The 6,791-nt window shown below is 43.9% G+C and overlaps 2 non-coding genes across 2 annotated transcripts; both read right to left on the bottom strand.

The window, feature by feature from the left end:
- Positions 1–3,999: 3,999 nt before the first annotated feature.
- Positions 4,000–4,071, bottom strand: TRNAG-CCC (transfer RNA glycine (anticodon CCC)). Its single transcript has one exon. It is a non-coding gene; the product is annotated as a tRNA-Gly (tRNA).
- Positions 4,072–5,541: 1,470 nt separating this feature from the next.
- Positions 5,542–5,613, bottom strand: TRNAG-UCC (transfer RNA glycine (anticodon UCC)). The gene has a single exon. It is a non-coding gene; the product is annotated as a tRNA-Gly (tRNA).
- Between the last annotated feature and the right edge of the window lie 1,178 nt (positions 5,614–6,791).

Raw genomic sequence — 6,791 nt, forward strand, 5'->3', positions numbered from 1 at the left:
ACTAAGCTGTTAATTAATTCTGTTTCCTTGACTGTTTTTAATGTATATGGCCCCACTCACCCTGATTGTAACTTTTGGCCTCTAATAACTTCTAAATGTTTCCAACACAGTGATTCTTTGTTCATTCTAGGGGGGGATTGTAATCAAATTGTTGACCCGTTTCTTGATCGCAAATCCTCTGCCCGCTTCACCCCCCACAAATCACATACACAATTCCTTGACACTATCTCCAAATCTCACCTTCTTGACTCTTGGAGACTGTTCCATCCTGACTCTTTAGACTACTCGTTCTTCTCACCCCCTCATGCCTCCTTCTCCCGGATTGACTATATATTCCTCTCTCAATCTCTCTCTCAAAAAATCTTCTTTCCTCATCTATAGAGCCGATAGTTATCTCAGACCATGCTCCTATTGTCACCGTTTTTGATCTTCTTCCCCCTCACCCCAAATCCTCCCGCTGGCGCTTTAATAACTCTCTCCTCCTAGACCCCCTTTTTTCTTCTTCCTTCCTTTCCTTTGCCACGGAATTTTTCCTACTTAATTCTGATCCTTCTTTACCCCCTCATGTTATTTGGGACTCTTTCAAGGCTACGGCTCGCGGCTTTGTGATTGACTTTGTCTCAAAGAAAAAGAAATCTTATCTTAAGAAGCAAAAAGACCTTCTCTCTCATATCAAATCCTTAGAACATAAATTTTACACCTCTTCTACTCCAACTGTTGTACCAGACCTTATACGTGCCAAACTCGAGTTCAACAAAATTTCTACTGACAATGCGTCCTCATTGCTTCTCCGCAGCAGCGCCCGCTACTACGGAGGTCGTAACAGGTCAGGTAAACTTTTGGCCAACTATCTTAAGTCCCGCAAGGAGCGTAACCTGATTGATTCAATATACTCCAACGATAACCATCTCCTCCACAAGGAAGAAGATATACTCGCCCAATTCCAGCAGTTCTACCAATCTCTTTATACCCCTGAATCCCCCCCTTCGACTACTCTCATTCAATCCTACTTGGACAAAATTCCTGCCCCCTCTGCCTCTCATCTTAATTTCCCTGATCTTGAGCTTGGCCTCTCTCTCACCGAACTGGACAGCGCCCTAACATCTCTAACCAAGGGTAAATCTCCGGGTCCAGATGGTTTTTCTGTGGAGTTTTATCTACATTTTTCAGATCTTTTGCTTCCCAAACTTCTCTCCCTCTTTCAATCCTTCTTCACCTCCGGCACAGCTTCTGGTACCTTTCACGAGGCTACCATCTGCTTAATACCCAAAGATGGTCGTGACCCGCGATTCTGTAAGAACTATCGCCCAATATCCCTCGTTAATGTAGATTATAAATTATTTGCTAAACTTCTTGCCCGACGTTTAGATTCTTTCCTCCCACACCTTATCGGTAAGGAACAATGCGGTTTCGTAAAGGGTAGACTTACCTCAGATAACTCCCGTCTTTTTCTTAATGTTCTCAATAAAGTACCTTCTCTTAACTCCTCTCTAGCTGCTATATCAGTGGATGCCGAGAAGGCTTTTGATAGAGTAGATTGGTCCTTTATGTTCGCCTCCCTTCGTTGGCACGGCTTTGGCCCTAATTTTATCTCTCTTGTTTCTCTACTTTATTCCTCTCCTAAAGCGTCTGTATTAGTTAACGGCCGAACGTCCTCTTACTTTCCTTTGCAGCGTGGTGTCCGCCAGGGCTGTCCTCTCTCCCCTTTACTTTTTGTTCTGGCTTTAGAACCGTTTCTCTCGTCCATTAGAAACAATATTTCTATTTCTGGCTTTCCTTATGATAAAACCCACTTGAAACTCTCTGCGTATGCAGATGACATTCTTTTGTTTATTTCCGATCCTGACCAATCCATTCCGGCCTTATTAATTGAGTTTAACTCCTTTTCCCAAGTTTCTGGTTACAAGATCAATTCCGATAAAACTGAGATTCTCCCTCTTACTAAATTTTGTCTCCCTCACCAGTTTTCGGCCACCGGGTTTGCATGGAATCCCTCTAAAATTAAATACCTTGGAATCTGGTTCTCCAACTCCATTTCTTCATCTATTCGGCTCAACTTCACTACCGTACTATCCCGTATAGATAAGTTGCTCTCTTCTTGGAATCCCCTTTTTCTCTCCTGGTGGGGTCGGCTAGATTCGATCAAAATGATGATCTCTCCCATTCTCATATACATTCTTTCCATGCTCCCCGTTCATATCCCTGATGTCTATTTCAATCGCATTGATTCCTGTCTTTCTAAGTTCCTTTGGAATAATAAAAAATCGAGAGTTGCGCTTGCTGCCCTTCGTAAACCAAAGGCTAACGGCGGAGTCAACTTTCCGGATTTCCGTCTCTACCATAAATCCTTTTCTCTCCGTCAGGCTTCTAATTGGCTGGTCCTTACACCTTCCCCTCTAGCTCCTCTTTGGCTCTCCATTGAACGTTCACTCCTCTCTCCTTTTTCCCTTTCTGAAGTTGTACATTTCACTGCTAAGAACTTAACCACCCCTCTACCCCTGTTTAAACATACTACCTCTCTACTACATGCTCTAGTCCGTTCGGACCCGATCTCCCGCGAATCTTTTTTGGCTTCCCCGATTTGGTACAATTCACTTATTCTCCTCCATAATCGCCCTATTTGCTGGACTGCGTGGAGATCTAAGGGGCTGATATGGGTTAACCAGCTTTTTGATGGCTCTCTCCCGTGTTCTTTTCCTCGATTCCGACTCTTGTTTCACTGTCCCCAGTCTTTCTTCCATAGATTCTCTGTCCTAATGGCCATTATACTTGAGGTCTACTACTCTCTCCCCTTGTCACCCTCTTCTGTTTCCCAGTCCCCGCTTCTTCAGATTCTCTCTGCTCTTCCCAAAGCCTCTCTTATTTATAAGTTTTTCTCTTCCCCCAATCCGACTCGTCCAAAATCCAAATTGGAAATTGCTTGGGAGCTTGATTTGGGCTGTGAATGGTTTATAGTTGTTTGGGACAAAGTCTGGGTCAGATCTTTAAAAATCTCCCGTTCTGCCTCACTAACTCAGTCTATGTTCTTTCTATATCATAGACTTTATCTCTCTCCCCTCTCTATTTCTCGCTTCTCTCCTGATAAGGACTCTACCTGTTGGACCTGCTCTGCCCCTAATGCTGATCTGTATCATTTACTTTTTCTATGTCCTTCTGCTCTAGTACTTTGGGATCAGGTGTGGTCTTATGTCTCTCGCTTATTCTCTATCTCTATTCCGTATTCTATCCCTCTTCTTTTCTTAGGTAGTATTTCTGACGCTCTTGACATTCCTTCTAGTTCCTCAGGTCTATTAGATCTCATGTTGGCTCTGGCTTTCCAGCACATTGCTTCTAACTGGAAGGATCTTTCTAAGCTTTCGATACAATGTTGGTGGAACTCCCTCTGTCACTATCACAGACTTGATGTTCGCTTCGCTGCTGCCTCCACTCCTACTCTCAACAGAGATCTATTCTGGTTGCCTCTCACAACTTATCTTGATTCTATGGCTCTAAAGTCGAAATCTGTTTCTCCTTTATCCTCTGAGAATTTCAAACCCCCATGAAGTACACCGGCTCTACCCTTCCTCTTTCTTTCTTCTTCTCTATTCTCTTCATCTTATCTATATTTACATTCTTATTCCCTGCCTTTCAAATATTCCCTACTCTTGGCTTATTTGCTCTCTCTATTTTATCTATCTTCTGTCTGACTATAGCATTTACTCTTCACTAAGACGCCTCATATCTCCCTTTCTCTTTCTTTTCCCTTCTTTCCTTTCTCCTCCCCTTTTCTCTCCTTTTCCCCCTCTTTCTTTTTCCTTTCGGTTCCCTTTAAAATTTTATAAAATGCTTTTCGTATTTTTTCCTCAGGTTCCTAAGGTTTTTGAGCTTATAATGACCCTGTAATATTTTTTCTCTCCTTTTGACTTTGTATGACAATGCTCTTTATATGACCTGTATTTGTCGTTCGCTATGTTTCTCTTCAAATAAAGCATTTCAAACATAAAAAAAAAAAATTTGCACTGCATTGGCCGGGAATCGAACCCAGGTCAACTGCTTGGGAAGCAGCTATGCTCACCACTATACCACCAACGCCCTATGATGTGGGTGCTCTCGGTTCTAAAGATTACAAGCCCGAGTTCAATGACTATCTTGCACCAGTTTCAATGGTGCATTTGGTTTAGATACCAACATGAAAAGCAGTAGAAAGTTTCTTGTAGAGGGTAAGGAACTGGGGATTGAAACCAAGGCCAAATCTGTGCAGAAGTGAAGAAATGGAAAGCAGTAGTACAAATAGTGGAAATCAACATATTTAGGCAGCATTGGAAGCAAAGCAGCGAAGAGAAAGAGAGTGCCTTCCATGAAATGCCCAGGAGAATGATAAGAGCAGAACGAAAAGGCAAGAATGACATTCAAAGCATGCCCAGAAAAACGTGTGAAGGTCCCACCAGTCAATTATGCTTATAATTGGGTATCTTTACTTTCAAAGTATGGGGTTGATCCTTTGGCGATCACTCTCTTGTATTTCAGCAGAGACAGATAGTTGAGAAGTCTTTTCTCACATAGCTAGCACAAGCCTGCGCTTTTCCTTGCTGGTAGCGTGGAAATGACAGATTGGTCCTCAGAAGAAAAAACAAGAAATATTATAGCAGAGGATGGTTTTGATTCATTAAGCTCTGGGTTATGGGCCCAGCACGCTTCCGCTGTGCCACTCTGCTCCCTTGTAAAAGTGTTCTCTTTATGCAGAGGAGGAGCTTTCAGCGGAGTGGCAAGAGATTGCTGGGGCTCTCTCCTCATTTGCCTAAGCATGTCGCAACGTATGCTGGGTGCAGAAAATCTTCATCTTCCCCTCTCACAGTCAGTCATAACTGAAAGTGCAGACCCTCTTCGGCACTAGCCGTTTCAAGCCTTTACCAAGACAGGAGCTCTCTGACCCTCTCTTCTCTCTGTGATCCCTGGGAGCCAGAGATCTACCCGGTGGGAGGCGTTTGCGCGTTTGGGACGTGAGAGGAAGTTGGACAGGAAACTATGCCAATTTGAAGTATCCACCCTTCCTGCTGCAGTCAGAGGCTCTTTCCGTGGCCATCTGCTTCTTGGAGTCCTCTCAACTTGGCCTCTGATAAAACATTTTGAGAGCCGCAGTTACCTCCGATGGCCACAAGGTGGCGCTGCATTCAGGTGAGAGCACAAGTATGCACAAAATCGTTGGGACTTTTGCTAGATTTATCGGGGGATCTTGCCAATTTTTTGAAAGGCTAGATATTGCCTAGAAATGCTTTTTAACCTAGAGATGCTGGAGTTATAATGTCTGATCGGGGCTCGGCCCTTTCATTGTCTGCCCCCTGCAACATATTTATTACCAGCACATGTGAGTGGTGACTCTGCTTTATGGAAAATAGTATATATTAGGACAATGAATGTAGCAGATGGGGCGATCGAGATGCCTGCCTACGTATTTGTTTATTTTTTTTATATACCGGCTGATTAATCTGTTTATGATATTTCCGTTTTGTGACATATTGCATTAAAATATATCCTGCCTGGAGAATATATAAATATTTGCATTGCGTTGGCCGGGAATCGAACCCGGGTCAACTGCTTGGAAGGCAGCTATGCTCACCACTATACCACCAACGCTCTCTGACATGTGTGCTCTCAGTTCTAGACATTACAACCCCGAGTTCAGTGACTATCTTGCACCAGCTTCAATGGTGCATTTGGTTTAGATACCAACATGAAAAGCAGTGGAAATTTTCTTGCAGACGGTAAGAAACTGGGAATTGAAACCAAGGATAAAGCTGTGCAGAAGAGAAGAAATGGAAAGAAGCAGCACCAATAGTGAATATGAGCATCTTTAGGCAGCTTTGGAAGCAAAGCAGCGAAGAGAGAGAGAGTGCCTTCCATGAAATGCCCAGAAGATTGATAAGTGCAGAACAAAAAGGCAAGAATGAAATTCAAAGCGTGCCCGGAAAAACATGTGAAGGTCCCACCAGTCATTTATGCTTATAATTGGGTATCTTTACTTTCAAAGTATGGGGTTGATCCTTTGATGATCACTTTCTTGTATTTCAGCAGAGACAGATAATTGAGAAGTCTTTTCTCACCTAGCTAGCACAAGCCTGCGTTTTTCCATGCTGGCAGCGTGGAAATGAAAGATTGGTCCTCAGAGGAAAAATCAAGTAACATTAGCAGAGGATGGTTTCGATCCATCGACCTCTGGGTTATGGGCCCAGCACGCTTCCGCTGCACCGCTCTGCTCCCTTGTAAAAGTGTTCTCTTTATGCAGATGAGGAGCTTTCAGCGAAGTGGCGAGGGATTGGTGGGTCTCGCTCCTCATTTGCCTAAGCATGCTGCAATGTATGCTGGGTGCAGAAAATCTTCATCTTCTCCTCTCACAGTCATAACTGAAAGTGCAGACCCTCTTGGGAACTAGCAGTTTCAGGCCTTTACCAAGATAGCAGCTCTCTAACCCTCTCCTCTCTCTTTGATCCTAGCGCTAGCATGCTCAGGATTTGATTTTAACTGGGAGCCAGAGATCTACCCGGTGAGGGGCTTTTGAGCGTTTGGGAGCGTTCGGGACGTGAGGACGTTGGACAGGAAATGTTGCCATCTTGAAATATCCAACCTTCCTGCTGTCGTGAGAGGCTCTTTCCATGGACATCTGCCTCTTGGAGTCCTCTCAACTTGCCCTCTGATATAACATTTTGTGAGCTGCAGTTACATCCGATGGCTACAAGGTGGCGCTGCATTGAGGTGAGAGAACAAGTGTGCACAAAATCGTTGGGGACTTTTGCCAGATTCATCAGTGGATCTTG

The sequence above is a fragment of the Triturus cristatus genome, chromosome 11 (assembly GCF_964204655.1).
Source record: "Triturus cristatus chromosome 11, aTriCri1.1, whole genome shotgun sequence".
Taxonomy (NCBI): Eukaryota; Metazoa; Chordata; class Amphibia; order Caudata; family Salamandridae; genus Triturus; species Triturus cristatus.